The sequence below is a fragment of the Hylaeus volcanicus genome, chromosome 1 (assembly GCF_026283585.1).
Source record: "Hylaeus volcanicus isolate JK05 chromosome 1, UHH_iyHylVolc1.0_haploid, whole genome shotgun sequence".
NCBI classification, from domain to species: Eukaryota; Metazoa; Arthropoda; class Insecta; order Hymenoptera; family Colletidae; genus Hylaeus; species Hylaeus volcanicus.
In genome coordinates this window covers 19,991,871-20,012,309 of record NC_071976.1, presented here as the reverse complement: position 1 = coordinate 20,012,309, position 20,439 = coordinate 19,991,871, and the positions used below count along the sequence as shown (strand labels likewise).

Genomic DNA, 20,439 nt, shown 5'->3' with positions numbered 1-20,439 from the left:
ATATTTTGTTAACAGAGGGTTGGAGGTTGGGGCGGGGAATCAGCTGCCGTGGGTAATTTTAAGTTTGAGCTTTTCAGGTTTTGTATATAATATTCACACGATAGTGAATTTTATGAAGAAGAATATTTATACAAAAACTTCCAAAACAAACCCGAGCCGAAGGATCCGTCGAACCCTTATGAAACCACATTTCCTTGGATGATGCTTGATTCGTTTGATGCTTGATTTCTAGTGTCCATACCATGCTCAGTCAATTGCTTTTAGCATATACATTTCTGCTGTAGGAGTATTTTCAAGCAAAGTATGCCTCTACCTTCCTGACAATCTCTCAACGATGTTGCCTAGCTCATATTTCAAGTTCAGCTCTCCGACGTCCTTCAACGAAAACACTTAGGATTCCTACAAAGTGCATTTCCTAGCAGATTGCTCCTCGAACCTAGCCCCCGCAGGTTCCATTAAGCAAATGACCCCACGTAGAAATCAATTACGCACACATAGCGTCCAAGGTTTCCATCCAACCTTCCAGCAACCCGGTACCAAGCAGACTTTTTAGGGAACGTCACTCATCGGTGACGTCCACGCGAGTTTGACGTTGCCGTGTGCGCGACGATCGCATCGGGGAATCCATGATCGATCACTGTTTTGCGTGATGCAGGTGTCTGTTTTTATTAGCCTCGCGATCTATTCAGGAGCTCGAAGCCTGCAGGATCCGAACGGTGCTGTCGGATCCGAGTTCCGTTAAGGGTCGGCCACAGGCCGCGGTGAAATTGCAAAACAAAACTGAATTACCGTCGCGATAACAACGCGATACCATTAATTTCACCGGACCGTAATGAGCGGCGACAGATGCAGCCGGGCTGAATCCGCCGTGGCCTTTAGTCATTCCGTTGTAAACTTGTCTCGCGAAACGTGCAGTTTGCTCGTGATGGAAATGCCCGGCGGTTTAACGGGCGAGGTCGTTCGTGTAACAGTCTTCCTGCTTTCTGGCCAGCGATAGTCGATGCCTGATTCTGGATGATTACAGGATGAGGCACGTAGAACGGGCCACTTTGATGGATCATTTAGTTTTATGGTCAGGGAAGACTATTCGTGGGGGTGTTTAATTTGACGGAAAATTGGATGGAAAGTTCCAGGGACATTTCAAGGACGCCGACGTTTTGTTAAACAGAATAGTATATGGAGACTTCTTGGATTAATGCAATGAAGCTACGTGGTCATTCACAATTTCAGATCGTCCAATGTCGATACACAAAATTTTCCATCTTTTACATTCCAAGTCCTAATTTAAGTGTTCAGAACTGGTCAACTCCAATGTCTCTTTGCGTGTGAAGGTCTCAGACTCCCAAGAAGACTACCATTCCGTTTTCTTAAATGGCAGTCTTCAAAAGATAGCGATCGCCCAACACCGGCGACTCTTGTTACCAGTTTACCGTACAATCTTATCTCCGAGAAAACAGATGTCTTCGGGACGATGTGCAGGCAAGGTTAGTCGTGACCAAAGAATTAACATTCACTGGATAGAGAGTCCTCAGGGGTCTCCAGGAGCTTCTCCAGACTGACAGGCAGTTTCTCTGCGCCTGGTAGGCTATTCCAAACTAAGATAGCTGCGTATGTATGCAAGGGGTTGATTTTCCTCCATTTTAAAGATCAGCTCTAGCAATATCAGGTAGCTCTAAGGGATAAGACCTCCTAGTGCAACGTGATCATTTTGGTTCAAGATGACTTCCCCAGGCAGAATCCATTCGCCTTCACGAGACACCCAGCGCTTACCGCAACGATTTCAACGTCCTATCTTCGCACATTTCTCTGGGAGCTCGGATGACCCGAGCAGATGCCACCCTCGTTACCAGTTTACCGGTACCGCGATATCTGCGTTCTTGGCGAACGCAGATACCCTCGAAACAAGCCGAGGAACAATGGTCGCGCAAGGTCGATCAGTTAGCGGCGCGATGCAAGGTCGGTCGTGACCGAAGACCAGAAAGCAACGGCTTGTCGTTAACGCTGTTGGCCGCGCAAAACGAGCGGCTAATGCGCCTGTAACAGTATCCACGGCTCGTGATATGGCTACTATCGAGAATCGCAGTTAATTTCGCGAGGCGCTCGGACCGATACCGCTGGCCCCGGGGCGGCGAGGAACAAATGGCGGCCATGGAGAATACCGGTGAAATTGTTTTAGCAAAAGGCTTCGGTAGGCCGTGGGCGATGCATTCATTAGCTCGGTTTACGGGCCAATAACAGAGACCGCGGCAGACGCCACGATAACAACGTGTCAGTTGTTCTAACGGGTCTCCTTATTTTGCTTCGTCTTGTACTTCTTCCTTCCCGTGATCCAAACTTCTTCTCTTCGTTTTCTGCGCTCGTTTCCCTTGGTACTCCTCCTATTCCATGTTGCGGCGATCCAGGAACCGGTGACGCGATGTACTTCCCGGAAGCTGCCTGACGAGCCCAGATTTTTGGCTTTGAAGAAGGGGAAGCCTGGGACGATGATCGAGAAAAGTTCTTCGGAGGACATCCTCTGGCGTTAATGCGGTACTTTGTTGGGAGGATGTAGGAAGTTTAACTTCGGTGTATTTGGGGATACATACATCATGGTTGGATGATTTATCTAGATCCACTGTTGTCTTTTAGGATCGGGGGGGTTGTCGTCTCGTCAGAGATATTGGCTTGTGTTCTTAGAAGGAAAGGACCACTATAATTGAGCCGTTCATTGTGCACATCGATTAAATAAAATAAATTATTTATTATTCAGAGGCCTAAAAAATTTGTCGTTTAATGGTATTAATCTTTATTATTTAGGAAAGTTATTATAAATATAAAAAGCTATGACCTATATCAAATGCTTTGACACTTAAATTGAAGATTTTTCAAAATTGTCAATAAATACATGTAGATAAATTTTTCAATGATACAACTCAGCGACACCTTCGCTAGATTGGCCGATTTCATTGGTCAACATCTTAGTCATCAACATAATCCTTATAGAAGCATCCTTCAAGATACATAGGAAACGTGATAGCAGCCTCAGAAATAATAGAATACATACATTCAACAGCTGAGTTCAATTCAAGCTGAAATCTATTCTCTGCTCATTAAGGGCATCGTCTAGCCGCGATTCCTAATCGAACAGATCTCGAGCAGGAAACGTGAACAGCGTTGAATCGTCGACCACGGCTGCAAGAATGACCAAGACGAAGGGGTCGAACCGGTCAGTTGCAATTATTAAGCGTGATGAACGATACGCGCGCTAATTAACGAGATCTCTTCCTCCATGACGCAGCGAATTTTGCGCTGCCAACACCTAGAATCAGCGATCTCGACCTCTCGTTGGATCCACGTGTTGACAATGTTATCAAAAATAGAGATAAGGATCGCAGTGGTATATGTTGAGGTGTAAATTTTTTTTTTATTTACACCACGATGATTTTAGTGTCCAAAACTGTCGCCATTCGGTATGGAGCAATTCGAAGAGATGTTTCCGGGGGCTGTGTACTCATTTCGGAGGCATACTTTTGCGAATACGCGATAGCATGGGACCTTGGCAGCGTGGCACTCGACGGCTCGTTTATAATGTCCTTTTAATAACATCTTTCTCTTTCTACGTTCTGAATTGTTCTTTGTGGCGCACAATAGGGAGACCCAGAAAGCCGCGGACGACTGTTCGCAGCACGCTCGACTGCTCGTCGCGGCTCCAACCAGCAATTTCCAGCAAGAACCGTCGTCGACCAGCGAGTTAATTGTCTCGAGCAGGGAAACGTTCTCTCGGAGAGACAAATCTGTCCTGGTCGCGATTCGACACCGAATATCATCGCAAACCTCAATGGGTGCACTTCATTTTATTTGAAATAATCGAAAGAATTTTCAGAATGGAGATTCTCTGAAATAGTACATGCACAGTTATTAGGATACTCAAAGTAACTTTCGTCAACCTCTTATTTACTTTAGAATTATTCATAACTACTTAGCATGTAAAAATTAAAATTAGCATATAAAATGAAACGCATCGTACACTTAGGTCTAGGTATCTAAATAATTATTTTAATCGCAGTCTCACGAAGAAGATCTTCTTCGCAGCTTGAAACCTAGACTTTTCATTAACCGTGTTGATTCGACAGAATGAGGAATCCACATGCTAGCAATTTAAATTTTATCCCTCCATTTTAACATGTAAACAGCGAGAGATTTATCAGACCATGCGCTACGTATTTTGCACCACAGTCGGTCGTGTGTTGGGTCCCAGGTTTGAAACCGATCAACGTTACTCGCTCCACAATCCCGAATAGCAAAGAATCATGCAGCAGGCGCGTGAGAATGAAACTCGTATTGTTTCGTCGTTCGTTCGCCGTTGCTCAACGCTGAATGTCATCGACCATGAGAACGATAACGCGCTTCTGTTTTCTGCTCTAAATCGCTCGCTGCATTATTGCGAGAAAGGCGATGTTCGATCTAAGAAGAAGGAACAATTAAACTAGAAGTTCATTTAAATGCAATCCTTTCGCAAGATATACTTGAATTCTGATGAGCCTAGCTGGGAACTTGAAGCAAGGTCCACAGGCAATGGGCATGATCGACTCGATCCATTACAATTTTTAGAACAAATTTTATCGTTTGGCGGCTTGCCGTAATCGATGACGTTCAGATTGTTTTTGTATCGTTGGCGATAAGTGGCATGAAATAACACGGCTTTTAAGAGGTGACGCAGGAGTCGCGTTACTGTACCAGGTGTGACGGGAAAAGTGCCGTAATGTGTCATTACCGCGGCTCGAACGACGCACTCGTGTCGAAGACCCATTTGAACAGCTGCGACCTCGGGAGTTATAATCAGATAATCACGGCTCCATCGCGGGATAATGATAATTCGCCTCGGCGATTTAGCAAAGATCGTTGGAAAATACACGGCGAATAAAGTCGCTGTGTTTGCAGAAGGAACCAAGGATGGCGTCGATTACCTTTTATTCGGAAAAATTCAGTCCTCGACATTCCCTGATTATTAGGTCACTAACTGAAACATTAATAATCGAACATTTTAAGAACCAGTCAAGCAACCTTTGTACTCCATTTCAACACTGTTGCTGCTGCTTCGGTACATTAACGTTGGGAGTTGATCAGTTGCCTAGTACTCGTCTGGTAGCTCGATCTTCTAGATTACATTTCACCTACTTCGATAACAGTCATTCGCAAGATTGAAGACCACTTATAGCTCTGGTCTGAAGTATATAGCGCAGCAGAAATTAGAAGTAAATCAGCGAAGATTACCAATTACGAGCCGAGGCTGGATACTTCTGTGCCCAACTGAACATCCAAGAGAAAGCAATTTACCGAATCTCGTTAATCCCCTGGCAGTTCTTCTCCGATTAATTACCTATTTTTTTCCATCTTGCATATATATCGCGCAACGATAGCGACCGGGGCGGTCGTCCGTTAACTGCTTCGTTCCTCTCGGAACGACACGCGTTTTACAGCGTCTTAATGCGTTTCTTCGACTGTTTCCCGAGGGAAGCGACCACGAAGCGTGTAATACAAATTATTCGACGTCGAAGCTGTCAGGACTCGCGCTAGTTGAGCGAGCGAACAAGAAAGGGGTGTACCAGAAGAGAGCCGAGCCGCAAGAACCTTGCTCGGGACGTTCGTAAAAGCTCCAGCGATTTTTCCAGCGGCCTAGTCGAGCGAAACGTCGACAGGGGCATCTCGTCCATTCTTCGCCACCAATCGCAGGAAACGAATCCTTTTTGCGTACACTTTTTGCGGCGTATGATTAAATCGACGGGCGAGGGTCGCCGCGATTGTCTTTCTGCGTTTCTGATGATTTAGAAGCGAGCTATAAGTGTGACCCCGAGTGGAAGACGTGTTTCCACTGGTCGAGTGCGGTTTCACGGCTGTGGCGTTATTAATCGATTAAGGAAACTCTTGGGGAGGGAGTTTTATTATTATTGGTATGTTTCTGATTGAGTCTCTTTGGGGCAATTATTGTAGGAATCGAATGAGTACCTAATTTCATGTAACCACCCTGTTTTATACAGTCTTTAATAACACGACAAATCGAAATGTAATATCTTTTACTCCGGTATTAACAAAAGAGTAAGAGACATATATGTTAGAATATAAGTGAATCTAAATTTAAGCAAAAGCGCCACTATAGGCAAATATGTTAAGCGTGCGAAGGAGACAAGTTTTTACGGTGGAAAACCGTTCCAGTTTCGTTTTGCTGAATCCTGTGATCAAATGGAAATAATACATTGAAAGGATCAAAGGACTTTTCCAATTTCAGTTTTGGATTTACTGTTGCGTTTGGTCACAGATCGCTTCTTAGCTTTCTTGATGTAAAGTATATAATCGTTTTATTTTTTATGCAAAAGGCTTTTCAACCGCTGTCGTTCAATCGTTGATCGAGGACGCAATAAACACTCTCTCTGGCGAGGCCAATACGAGCAGTCGTAATTAACGGAGTTATCTTATTTTTATTTTCCCCATCCGCGATGATATTTAACAATATTGATAACATATCTATCACGGTACATTCATGTTCATTTTGGATCAAGATGGATGTGAATCGCGGAAATTGTGTCAGAACAGAAAGCTCGCCGACGACGACTTTCGCGGAACAAAAGAAGTGTGTCCCCGGTGAGTTAATAGCGATTCGTTTCGAGGAACACTCGCGCGAGTTTCCACGAAGTTTGTAATTGGCACGACGACGTTTCGTGTGCGACAGGCCAGATCGCAAGCGGTGCTCGCGCGGCCGCGATGCAATTTAGAAATTATCAGGGGTAATTTCGATTTCTGGGTGGCATCGTGTTCGCCCCGCGTCACGATCCAACCGATGAACAATGAGAACTGCTTGGAAGCATATCAGCGTGGCCACGGCGAATATTACCAGGCTGGTAATTCCACGTCGGAGTTAATGGTTCCAGAATGCTTGTCTGAATCGCTGCTTATCGTGATTTAGTACCGCGGGCTCGCCACGAAACGACATAATAAACACGGTTGTTGGTCCGCGTAATGACGTGCGCTCGCTTTTCGTGCGTTTGCCTTCATCAAACAGCTGACATTGATTGTGAGTGCTAGAATCAACGGCGTAAATCCTCTACGCGTTTTTGCTGGCCCCGATAGATCGCGCCGCTATATCAGCGGGCTTCGACGTTTATTAACAATTTTCTTCACTTTCCTTTCGTCGAATTAATACTATCGACGAGCGACTAAATTGAATAATTATGTCTATCGTGGTCACGTCAAGAGTTCTCTATTTTATTGTCCATATACTTGAAAAATGAAAATAATCGTACTTCGGTGAGATGCTTCTAACGATTATTCAACAGCAAGAAATTGTACTTATCCGATCTTCTTCCTCCCGGATAAAACCACGGACGATCAGGTAAATCGCGCAATTTTTCACCACGGTCGATTAAATTTGCCGAAGGTCGAGGCGATTCAAGCGTTTCGCTGAGAAATGATAAACGTCGGGAACGCCTTACGGGTGGTGCTCCAGCTGATAGTCGGTTCCTAACGGTCAACGACAATTAGGTGACTTTGAGTGGGTAAACGGGACTGGCAACAGTCCAGCAATCGTTTTTACCCGATGGAAAAACGCAGTCGTGAGGTAATGAACGCTTGGGCGAGCCGAGGTACCCATGCAGCCCAGGCGTTCCGAAAGAATCAGTCACAATACCGTACCTGAACGAACGACACGAATGAGTGTAAGCGAAGTTAATAGGGATGAATTTTCACGTTTGAAGTAAAACCAGTCTCCGATCGAGACAATGTAGACTTCCGTGGCAGAAGAGTGAGAGCAAGTTGAGGGACATCCATCCCAGCAGTTGGAAAAGACAGTGGGGATAACTGCAACCCGAAGGACAGACCTTGTATACACGTCAATGGTTTCACGAATACCCTCTCCTGTCCAATAATATCGATTCCCATGAATGTCGTCGCTGGGAAACTTCTGGAAAATCCGATATTACTCTTGTCTGGCCACAAACGACGGGAAAAAGGAGAGAAAAGAAGGAGAGTGACGGCGGCTCACGAACCGAGGATAACGGTCCGTTCCATGTGGCGCCCCGAGTAAATGTCCTCGGTTATTCTCTCATTATACCCGGTGGCTGTGCGTTCCGTCGATCCCCGAGCCACCCGACAGCGATTATTCATGAACCGAGGACAGCACGGAGACTAAATTCGCCGAGTTCGCCATTGATTTTCCGCCGTCGCCGCCGAATAAACGGACCGCAGGGAGAACATTCGCAACGTTCGTCGAAACACTCGGGAATCGATCTATCAACACGGATTCGAGTGTGTTCGACCAAACCCGTCTCACTGTCGTTAATCGTCGCGTTGCGAGACAACCCATTTCCTGTCCGCCTCTTTCGTCTCCCATTCACGCTTCCCTGGCTATTGATGTGATGTTTCAGGAAACTAAAATTATTTTCAGTGTTAAATCTGTGGTCTAATTTTTCAAATTCAATCTGTGACAGTGAATTGCCATTATTGTTATTGAAAGTTTCAAGCTCTTCTTCCAAAAGGGACGAAGCGTTTCGTTTCGCGCTCGACTAGAGTCTAATAAGTCACGACGTCGATTCATCGAGCCAGAGATAAGGTCTATCAATTAACCGTCATCAATTGAGCCTTTCAGCGGGCTAAATGGCCGCGGTAACGATCGGAAATCGTCCCGAGGTAGCATTTTGTCCCGCCAAAGGGGGGATAGAGTCGGTTTTACGATCTGAGCGGTTCGACGGCGCTAGGGGTTGATTTACGGACACCTAGTGATCGCTTCGCGGTCAACCTCGCGGCTCCCCACCACAGGAAAGAGAGAACTCTCTGGCTGCCGTCATCATTACGTCCCATTAGGCCCCCTCGAAGAGTAAATAAATAAATAATAATAACGAAGTAATAAATAACTGCGCTGCGTGAATGCGCGGCGGAATACTGGTGGGGGAAGGGGTTTGTTTTGTAAAAATCCGTTATGGACTATTCGTTATACGAGGGGATTTCTTGCCGCGCCCTCGCCAGGATTCCTTTGTTCTGAAATGCTCCCGCGGACGTTTCTTTCCTGGGCCCCGTCAGCTGCGCATCGGCTAAACGAGGCTTAGGAGGATTACCGCGATGCAATCGTTCGTCATGATTTTATTGACTCAAAATTGCTGCTGAAGCATCGATAGTTCATCTGGTAACGAGTGGGCAACGTCGTGGCTCCGGCTGATTCACGCGACGATGGATGCCTCGAATTGACTCGTTCGAGTGATTGACGAGGGTACGCAAAACTGAGGCCTCGAGAGAGTTGCTTTCAGGAGTATACTGATGAATGCAAAATTATGGGAAACGTTTCAGGATGAAATGAGGGGGAGCCTTGTCGATGATGACTGTATTAGTTTAGCTTCCCTACGAAATAACAGTTTCATATTATTAACATAAATATACTACAACTATGAACATGGAATATACATAAAATACATATGTATTAAATATATTTTCCAACTACTCTACCTCGAATGTTAACCCCTTGAGACCTAGCGTCCACTATACAGGACACAAAATTTAATTTATTATAGACACTATCGTTTAGGGAGAATGTTCTTATTTGTGGAGAAAGCAGTTTTCCTCGGAAACTACACTATTAGGATTTTTAAAATTTGTTTCATACTAATTTTTAATAAAAATTAACCCTAAAAAATGAAAGTACATTAGTACGAGAAAAAAATAATTAAAATCTGAAAGGGTTATATATGGTACACAGTTAATGGCAGGAAGGTACAATCTGAGCTCTTCTTAGAAATTTTATTCCTTTAATGAACTGCACCGATGAAAAATATAAGGATGGGCTGGATAATGTACACGTAAAGTTAACCTTAAAAATTAAATTACATTAGTACGAGAGTAAAAAGATTCAGGTCTGAAAGAGTTAAAAAGTAGTGGTCACCAATGTCCTGGCGGTTTTTGCAAGATGGTTTTTGCAAGTCCACGATCAGATTAGGGCGGGTATGCTACAGCATGGTCCGGGAGACCTTGAGCAATTTACAATTTGATGACTCGAAGTCGTTACCAGGCGGAGAAAAAATGTCATCCCTGAAAGTGGATTTGAAATAGTTTCGCGCGTTGATGACATTGTAAGAGGTTAGCTTAGACGAGGCCTGTTGAACGTCACAGCCCCTGGCGTCGTTTTTTCCCTGACTGTACGATTCAGCCGTGAGACAGAGGAGTCGCAGATGTTCGCGGAAACAATATTGGCTGCACGCTTCTTGTAAGTACATCAGCCGGCATTTTATCACTGAAGCGGCGGAGAGGCAGAGCGTACGAAGCAATTTGTTGTCGGGAAGCTGATTTTCGTCAGACCTAGTTAGACGGATCTGAAAACCGGGTAAGAGGAATGTAGAATGGGTTACATTCTAACAACGTGATAGATTTCGGTGACAGTTGTTGTGGGAGCACGAAATTACGAAGACTGACGGTGGTTGGCCAAGACTGATTTTGCGCCAGACTGATGGGAGATTTGGACCGAAGGACGTCGAGTACAATTTTTGTGGGAAGCATTGTACATGTTTAGACCTCACAGTGTTACTATAACACAGCGTTACTAATATAAAGTGGTCCTTCAGTCTGCGCTTCTCAGAAACGTAACCCAACGTGCGAACGTCACCAGAGGCCATCTTCTTGTAGCAGCCCATTCACTCTCTCATTTCTTAATTATTTAACATTCTTATTGCGTGGCAGGTCGATGGCTTTTCCTGCGGATGATTTTTCGTCCCACGAGGGTAGACAACGTTTTCACGCTGGAATTCCAGAGCGTGCTAGGGCACGGAGGACGAGGATGGGGACGCACTCCAAGACGGGGCCATTGTTCTTCCGCGTCGCCTCGTTTCCTCGTCGTTGCGGTCGATCGCTCGGGATTAAATTTCTTGGGCGGTCATGCGACCAAGTAAATATGCATTTCTTCTTCTGTCCCGTTCTTCCATCTTCTCTTGTTCGTTTTGCCCCTTCTATCATCGTCCTCGCTCGCTCCTCTTCCTAGCGATCGCTCGGTACGCTATATCTCTAATCGACGCTCGGAGGCTACCGAGCAAGGATGTTCGCGATGAAAACTGGGCGCGTTTAAATTTTAAGCTCGGTTAAACGAACCTGATAAAGTATGCGTCCTCCGCGACTTTTTGCTCCCAGTCGCCTCGACACGCCGCGTTTTCTGCGTTTTCTTTACGACCATCGAGCGGTATTTCAGCAACGGAACGGGACTTGAAATGAAGAGCTGAAACGCTCAGCGACGATGAAAGCAACGGGGTATCGACGAAACTATTAATCGCGCTTATCAGTGCTGCAAATTTATGAGGAAGAAATAGTTCAATCTTTAGCGTTGTCCATACTTGTAAGGGGGACGCCACTATTCTAGGCTGACATTTTTCTTTTTTAAGAAAACGACTAGAAATTTATAGAAACTGTTAGATTTCGAGCGAAAGGAATTAACTGGCAACACTGTTTTTTAGAGAAACTCTTAAAGGGTTTTAATTTGTACAACTACGTCCGCACTGTGTCGTTAAATACTGAATTCTGTCTGGTTCTTGGGTTTTTCCGGGCTTTTATATCGTTTGGATGAGTGAAATTAAAGACAGCGGTCAAAGGAGAGTATGACTAAGGAAGGGTATGAGTAACAGGATGAGTGAGGAACTAGGAACTGAGATTGGGATGTTTGCTTGAGGATGAGTCTATAGTCTTTGTTATGTTTGTGATTGCATTGATCATCCAACAAAACACAGATTTCAAACAAGCTTTTCATTTGTTTTCAAAGTACCTTGAGTATCCTAGACATTCTCAGGTTCATTCGGAGGCGAGTAGTTCGTCGAGTGTTCCCCGCGTGATTTCAATTTGAAGTCAGCGGCATCGAGAGCTTCCTTGGAGTCTTCGTTCCCAGAAGCGGACGTTTCCAAGCAACGTTGGAGCGAGATCGACGGGCAGAGCCCCTTTAAGTGGTATTCAGAGTTTTTCCATGAAAGATTGGCAACTACACGGCGAGCCTTCGCGCGTACATCGACGTTAAGGATCCCCGGTGCTTCCGAGGCGAATGCAATTTCGATCTGTCTGTTCGTACTTCCCTTCGTTAGGCGATTTCCTGCGAAGAAATTGCAGAGTGCTGCGAAAGGGGGTAAAAATTGCTGTTGGAGGTCCTCGATGAGGATATTATGTAGTACCAGAGGACTGGAAACTTAGTTTTGTGGGACTCTAGTTCCCTTCTGGTAGATTCTCAATAGTTGCTCAGCGTTACCATGTGAACGGATCACTTTGAAAAGAGTACGAATGTAAGAGGAAGTAATTTAAAAAAATACCAAACAACTTTGCCCTGGGGTTAACACTTAGAAAGTTATCTAAGCTATATTCGTTCGTAAACACATCTGTATCACGTAAACAGAGCCTGAAACTTCCCCACGGATCGCGCGCAATCCTCATACTCTCGCCAGCGGACCAATCTCCCGTCAATCAATCTCCGCAGAAGCTCTCCCGTGTGAAATATGAAATTCTACGCGGAGCAGACGGCCACCGATCGGCCGGCGATTTGAATACGAACTCGAAACGGTTCCGCGACGACGAGTATAAATCGTTCTTCCTGGAACGACTGAACGGTGCCCCGCATAAAACGGCGGCCACGTTATCGGACTAGAACGCGTTTACGCGGATCGATTTGATTTACAGTTCCTCGTTGTATGGGTTCGCCGTCTCTTCCTCGACGTTTCCACCCGTGTGTCGTTCGGTAAACGATACTTTGTAGCAGCCAAACGATCGCGATCGTCTACGTTGCTGCTCGTTGCTCCACATTTCTTGCCGAGGTTTCTTAATTTGAATGTAGCAAAGCTGGATTTACATGGACCCGTTCCGCATCATTTGTCGCCATGGACGTGCGCACCGTAACGAATGCGGGTACTCGTTCTTGCTCGAATCTCCTCGTGATCTCGTCGCGGAAGACAACTTTATTAGCGCCGGTGCTCGTGACTTTGCGTCCACGGGCGCCACGAGCCAGCCGACATTCCATCTTTGAACCAAGATGCGTTTTACGATCTACGATTCCTCGTATCGCGGACCACTTTTCCTGTCTCGGAGACAGGGGGAACTGGACGGATGCGAGAATTATAATTGGAAGACGTATGGGAGATGGCTACTCGACTGCTGGGCAGCATTACTGGAGCAGAGTTCAGTTGATAGCTGATTCAGTCCATTCAAGGTATTCGTATTTCTGCTTTGAGAAGCTCTAGGAATCTTGAAAGTGGTATGAAGGAGACTACTAAACTCCATCTCTATTATCGATGTTCATGCTATAGATTTGCTCCTATCTCTGCTTTGTTGAGTCCCAAACGTTTTGAGTCCAACGAACACCTTCGTCCATCTTCAGTCTATAGACATTCGTTTCAATTTATATAATTGTAGAAGTCTAAACGAAAAATAAGCAACGAAGATTCGAAACCACGATCCTCGAATCCACAGTCGGCCGCTTTCCCTACACGACCAATTCCGTACCGTACGTTTCGTGGTCTCATTTGACTCCTTATTGCTGGGTATGGGATGCGCGGATACTATACAATCCGCATCCACATCCTCGAATCCTCGATTCAAACAATTCGATTGCAGTACCTATCAGCACCTCCGACAGTGTGCAAAATGGTTAACCTTGGTTCCACCTCTCCTCCACCTCGCGGAACCCTCGCACCAGCCTCATTTGCCATCCCTTCCGGCACAAGGAGTCTAAAAACGAGCGAAACAACCCGGGAAACGGGACAAAAATATTCTCCCAAGCATTCCTTTTTCCCGCATGGCCATCAAAGAAGTCATCATGCGCGAGCAGGACGCCAGAAGGCCCCAGCATTATCGTAACACCATGTCTTCGCGTGGATGACTCGCCACAGGTGAGGTTTCGATCTGTCGATCGTGACGATAAGGGATCCTGATCCTTTTGCCGCCAATTCAGGGGCAATTTGCGGTCTGTCCTCGACGACTCGCCGCGCGTCGGGTCGGAACGCCGGACGAGGATGCATCCAGCCCAGAGGTGCCCATTTCCATTGCACAACGACCCTCTGGCGGGTCACGGCACGCTCTCCCCAACTGGGTCAGACAACCTGCAGTCGGAGGTTTTCCGGAGAAAATTGGCCGAACGAGAAACGTCGTTCGATCGAGGGATCGCGATGGCACGTCAGGCCAAGAGCCAGTTAGCTAGCCAGGGAAAAATGTTGGGAAACACTGATCTAGCCAGGAGATTTTCGCACAGGCCGCGATAACGGTCCGTTGAGTAGGAACGTGTTAACGCGTCGCGATATCTGTCGTCCCGTCCACGGATACACTTAACCCCGGAGACAGGGGAACACCGGGTCCGCGTGTTCGACCTTTCCACAGCACTTCTTCTTGGTCCTCGGCCAGTGGTTCTTCACCTTTTTCAAATCGCGACATAGCTCAGTCACATCATCGCAAAGGCACTCAGATTATTACTGATAGCAAAAGTGTCATTGTTTAGGTCAACAGATAATATAAACGAAAATTGCAATTACAAGTACGAATACTTGTATTTTATCCCGATGAATAGCTTCTTTTCTAAATATAAGTGAAATTGAAATACATATGATAATATAAATATAAATGAAATTCGAATATAACAAAACACTGCAATTTCAAGTACGAATACTCGCATCTTATCCTAATGAATAGCTTCTTTCCTAAAAGCAAAAATTCTTAACGAATAATGAATTTATATCTCGTTTTAATTTTTGAACTCTACCACCAAAACTTCAGTACCAAAATTTCATTTTAAGAGGGAATAGTAATCCTTCTCTTCGAGAAGTTGAAGGCATGAAGCAAAATTAGGAGGATCAGCGATGAAGAATCACTGTCCTGGATGTTTCTTCTCTCAGTCCTGTTAGTCCTTCCGCTCCTCGCGTGGCCGGTTCCGCGTCGTTTTGTTTCCTCTCTTCGCGCCACGACACGCACAATAATCCCGGACCACCTGCGAGGCGCGGCAGGTGTCGGACCTTATCAGGCTGAAAAATGCCTTCTTATACGACCAGGGTTGGCAGAAATGAACTCGTTGCTCTAACGAGCAGGAACGGGCCTCGACGATCCGGGAGAATGTGTTTCGACGCCTCTGAGTGGGTCGAGATTAATTTTCGCCCTCGCTCACAGCGAATTTTTTCTGCGACGAAACGAGCCTGGCGATGGTGTTAGCGAAATTGGATAGCTCCCCAACTCTGCTAAAATTAAATCAACACTACAAACTAGGCAGATTCGGGATAACTACAAGTCAACTTTCATGCGTGAATATTCATTTCCTCGAGTCAGCTAAAATTAGATCGCTAGCGTATATCGAAAAACCGGCCTTGACTTCCATTCGATAGGAAACATACGTATCTAAAAAGAACAAAATAATCGTAATCCGTTAGAGGCGACTAAAATGGAGACGTGTCAGAACACGGAAGAAACCATCATCCAAGTTGCGTTCGCTCGAAAATTCCTCGCGCGAAACCTACTCCAGGATGCATTGTTATTTATGCTCCCTACGAGACGCATGTAAATAGGGTCGTCTGCGAGGAAACCGGCAGCAAGAAGCGTTTCCAGAAGCCGTCGAACCTGATGAGCCTTCGCGTTCGACGAGTTTCCAACAAAAGTAAGCAGAGAGAACGGTCATCAACTGCGGATACTGTTAATCGAATTAATTAACTAAAACAACCGTGAACAAAAGCAACTTCTCCCCGAGAGGAATTCGGGGCAATCGCTTAGATGATGCTCGTTCCGCTATAACAGCCTTTGGGTGACGCTCGCGAGCCATCCTGGATACTCGGTGAAGGTTTCAGGATGCGTTTAGTGCCTGCTACCCGTTACCCAGTTATCCTAGCCCGCGGTTACGTGGATCGCGTTACGACCGGTCGCATCAGACATCCTGCTGCTCTCGATGCCGTATCAAAAATACGACCGCAGCGATTTCTTGGAAAAAGTTTATTGATACTCGGTAGCGTTGGGCCCGGGTGACTTAGTCATCGTCTGGTTCTATTCATGCAAGAAACGAAGCAGAATTGTTATATTTTAGCGATCCAGCTGCGAGATTAAATTACAGGGAATCTCTATAGCTGGTCCAGGAGATTTTTAATTAGAAGAATTATTGCATTGTAGAGATACAATTGGGAGGCAACATTGCAGGGAATTTGTGGGGCTGGCTTCAAGAGATTTTTTATTTGGAAGTATTTATTTGACAGTATTCAAAGATAAAGAAAATATGGGTCTCTCGATATGGGACATCGTAAACACTACTTCACTACTGTCCCTTAAAATATGAGAGAAATTTCAAAGCGAAAATTATTCGATAATATTCGATAATATTCGATTTATATAAGATCGTTTCCCTGTTCTATTTTTTATTATTCGAATCGATACACTGTTTGGCGGATTAAAAAGGATCAGCCAGTGCATCCGTTCGCCCGTGCTCGGTATCCTTTGAAGAATCTTCAGATTGTTCGCGGGAATCTCATAAATCTCGTTGCTTATCGATTAATCGTTCCCGGTTGATTGCCGGTAATTAGAATTCAGTAATGATCCGTATCTGCTCCGTAATCTTAATTGACCTGTCTTTGCATTTTAGATTTACCGTAAGTTATTACCGGCAGACGTTCGCTAATTAATTTCGACGGATACGACGGTAAGGGAATGGTTGAGCGATGGAATTTCGCATGCGGAGTCGCCGACATCGGTGTTCCAATTGAAAGGACACCGTGGGTAATCGGGATCCAGTGGGCTTTGTAGACCGTCGCGGACACGCGTCACGTTACAACGAACATAACGAAGAATCCTCGCTTGGCGGAAAACAATGCGAATATCAACGATTCGGGGAATCCAAATCGTGCCAGCGTCGAATTATCCCGTGGCGAATACGCGTCGACCGTATCGTTATGCTTCTGTTTACCCTCGTTCCACTTGTCAAGCGAAGCCTCCTATCTGGGAACACTGTATCGAATCGGCACAGTTAGCTTTGCGAAATCGTGTTTGCCAAATCGGGCCAATTACTCGCCCCGAGTTTCCGTGGATCGTTCAATTTGCCAGGGAAATACATATTTGGCGGAGGAAAGTTCGAAACGTGACTGGATCCTTTGTTAATCCTAGCAAGAAATTCTAATGCAATGATTCCTCGAGGAACTTTGTACAACTTTATCTTTTTCAGAAACTGCTTTAGATTCTTACATCATTATTAGTGTAAGGATATTTCTATTAGGTTGTTCCAAAAGTTTCTTCCATTTTATTAATAAGTAATACATACACAATATTTTATGTCCCATGTTACATTATACAATTGCATACAATTCATTTTGCTTCATTACTGTTACAACGTTAACATCCCAGAATTTAGGTTGTCTATTTATATAAATACTGCCACAGAAAATAATTGAGTGCAAGTCACGGAAGAAACTTTTGGGACAACCTAATATTTTGAATAATTTGGCTAAGAGTATCCTCAGGCATTGCACTTTATCTCTATTATTGGTCAGCCCTCGTCAAATCAGCTCATGCCTGTTCGATGCACTTTGATCGCGTACGCCTGTTGATATAAAATCCCAGAAGCCCGTATTTCCTGGATTAATCTCCACGCTCGAAACAATAACCGTTCGATAAACTCGACTTTAGGTCAGCTCTCGGGGCGGTCTCCAGTTTCCTGGACGACTTTATCCTTGGGAATCCAATAATTGGCCGTCCACGATCGATCTCGATCGCCAGCAGCGTCTCGGTGGTTAGAAAACGTGGCGTCTTTCCGGGGAGTCGAGTGTCGTATCTCGTTTCGATTAATCGCTGGGGATCTCGCTCCAGGGTGAACGAGAAGTCATGTTGAAGAACAAAAGCCGCCACGCGAGGATATCGATTGCACGGGGTCGTTTCGAGTAACGGGCAACAATTTACCAATTGATTAGCCGTCTTTTTTTCTGTACACTTCTTTTAGTCGGAATTCCAGCCCTTGGGTGGTTCGTTGCTTCAGATTTTCTGGAGTTTTTTCAACCTGGATCGCACGATACTCTGGCAATTTGCAATCGACCAAACAGTCGATTACAGTCGATCGATCGGAGTGCCAAGGCGAGGACCACGAGGATGCAGGAGACTCTGGGAATCAATTTGATGTTTGCAGTGGGAATTCTTGGGTGGTCACGCACCTGGTGCGCTTAGGATAACTGTCTAATGATCGGTCGCTGGTTGGCAGGAATCCCAGGATTAAGGGGAAGATTAAAAGATTCCCTTTGATGACCAGAGCTATAAGATTACAGTCCGTAGAAATTCTTTACAAATAGATAATACTCTTAGTGAGTCAAGTGATAGGGAAATCCTGGCGTAACTTCAAGATCACATTCGACCATCGCCAAGAACGCAGTTAGAAGTTAGACGTCAACACGCCCAGAAGTCAGAAATGAGACATCGTAACAACAATAAATCTCGAAGACCATGTTTGAAAGACAAACACTGATCACTCTCGTCCGCCTAACATAGTTGCACACCGTTAGAATTTCCCGTGTATAATGACGTCACGTTCTCTTCACACAGCATTAACTTCAAGTATCGCTACCGATAATAATCTAATCTCTGCGTTGACTTATCACAAGGAGTACTGCAACACGGTGCTGCAACATATTCCCTGACGGTATTTGCCCCCTAACCAGAGGCGTATCGTTTTACATTACACGTACGGGCAGGTACGTTTATTTATTGTTTCGTAATTGAGAAGCCAACTTACGATTCTTTTACAACCGGTAATAACGCGCATTACCGCTGAAATATGAGTTTGATTCTCTAACAAGTTTTCGTAAGCGACGTTCCCCTGACTGGTGTCTATTAATCAAACCGCTGCGAATGATTAAGCGCGTCGAGATTTTTTCGTGATGTCTCGTTTTCGTTGTTTTACGCTGCGTTTGATTCGCGAACTTTTTTTTTCTCACGCTAGCATTTCTAATAATCAATTTGCCGATTAATTAGCCACGGGTAAGCCCCTTTGCGCAGCCTCCGCGTCTATTAGGCTTCTTGCTTCGCGCCTTCTGGAGTGTGAGGTGTTTTTCGCTAGCTTCTGCGCTACCGTGAGAAAATCGAGTACCGTTCGAGGGTTAATTCGGTTTGATACGGTGAGGACTTGATGGGTTTAGGACTTGATGTTTTAGTTGAAAGTGGGAGGGCTGATGACTTCATTGTATTCTTCCTTGCTTGGATTGGTCGAAGAGCTAAGTGGAAGATGACGTTAAGGCAATACTTGAAAGACTTTCGATAGATGGAAGGCATTAGAAGGCTGACGCTTGGTAGGTATGGCAGATAGACACAGACTATTCGAGTCTTTGAAGACATTCCTTGACAAATATACGCAAACTTCCAAGTTTGTAAAGGCTTCTTCCACCACCAACAGAACAGTACCAAAGGCCACGCGTCTAGCCAAACAATTAACCATCCCCGTTTCCCCTAGGACTCTAATTTTCGCGGTAACGTTTCCTGTCGGCCAGAAGAACTACAAAGAACCGCTCCTCCGATCGTTAGCGGAAAATAGTGGACGATGAGCCCGCACGCGTTACGTTTCGACTAACGAGCGTTTACCGTATGAGGCTGAAACAGTAACGAGCAGTATCCGAGAAACGGCCACGTGCCACGTCGGAATAATTTATCACGTCGCGCGAAACGGCGAAAAATGCATCGGACATTCCCCAACGGATAATTCTACAAGCGTGTTTCTGGTCAGCCATTTAGCATTCGCTCGTCCCGATGGAAGCTTGTTTACGATTCCGATGATTTCAGCGGACGCCGGTGGGTCGAGTAACATTACTCTTTCCTTTCATTATCCGCATTATGGTTTTTCCTTTCGCTTCGGCGTATCCGTTGGTTATCGCTCGTCCGGATTAACGGCGATGATTTATACGCATAAATTGTTTTATTAGCATAACTTTGCGCGGCTAGGTGGCCGCCGCTCGATCGATACCGACGGCGTAATTATTTACCGTACCTTTGTTTTCTTTTGCATACAATACGACGGTAGCTGGGATCCAGGCTGAGCAACGAGCAAACGTAAATCTTTCGCGGCGGTGTGTTATTATACTCTACAATGCGTTCTCGTTCCTCGATATATCCCATAGCTCGTCAAGATGAACTCGGAAGATACCGGTTCCTCGGAATGATCGGAAAATGATGTATTGTTGTCGTTTGGGAAAGGGGGATAATTCATCGCGCTCCGACTTCACTGGGCCGGCCATCGGAAATTGGTCCGGGTCAATGGCAGGTGATTAATCGACCGTACCGACATTTCACACTACCGATGTCTATTCTATTTGCTCGAGATCATCTCTTTCTATCGCTTAGCATTGTACAGTTACGGGTCAGGCTTCGTTTTGTGGCGGGCTTCCTTTCACTGGTACGATTCTGTCCCTGGAGGAGTAACTGCCTCTTCGAGGCATGCTACGTTTATAACGAACATACCATTTATCAGCATTTCCT

General features: G+C 45.4%; 1 protein-coding gene across 1 annotated transcript in view; it reads left to right on the top strand.

Annotated features, from left to right (window-relative positions):
* LOC128878822 (uncharacterized) overlaps window positions 1-20,439 on the top strand; it is an 81,896-nt gene that overhangs the window by 24,950 nt on the left and 36,507 nt on the right. The window lies entirely within an intron of this gene.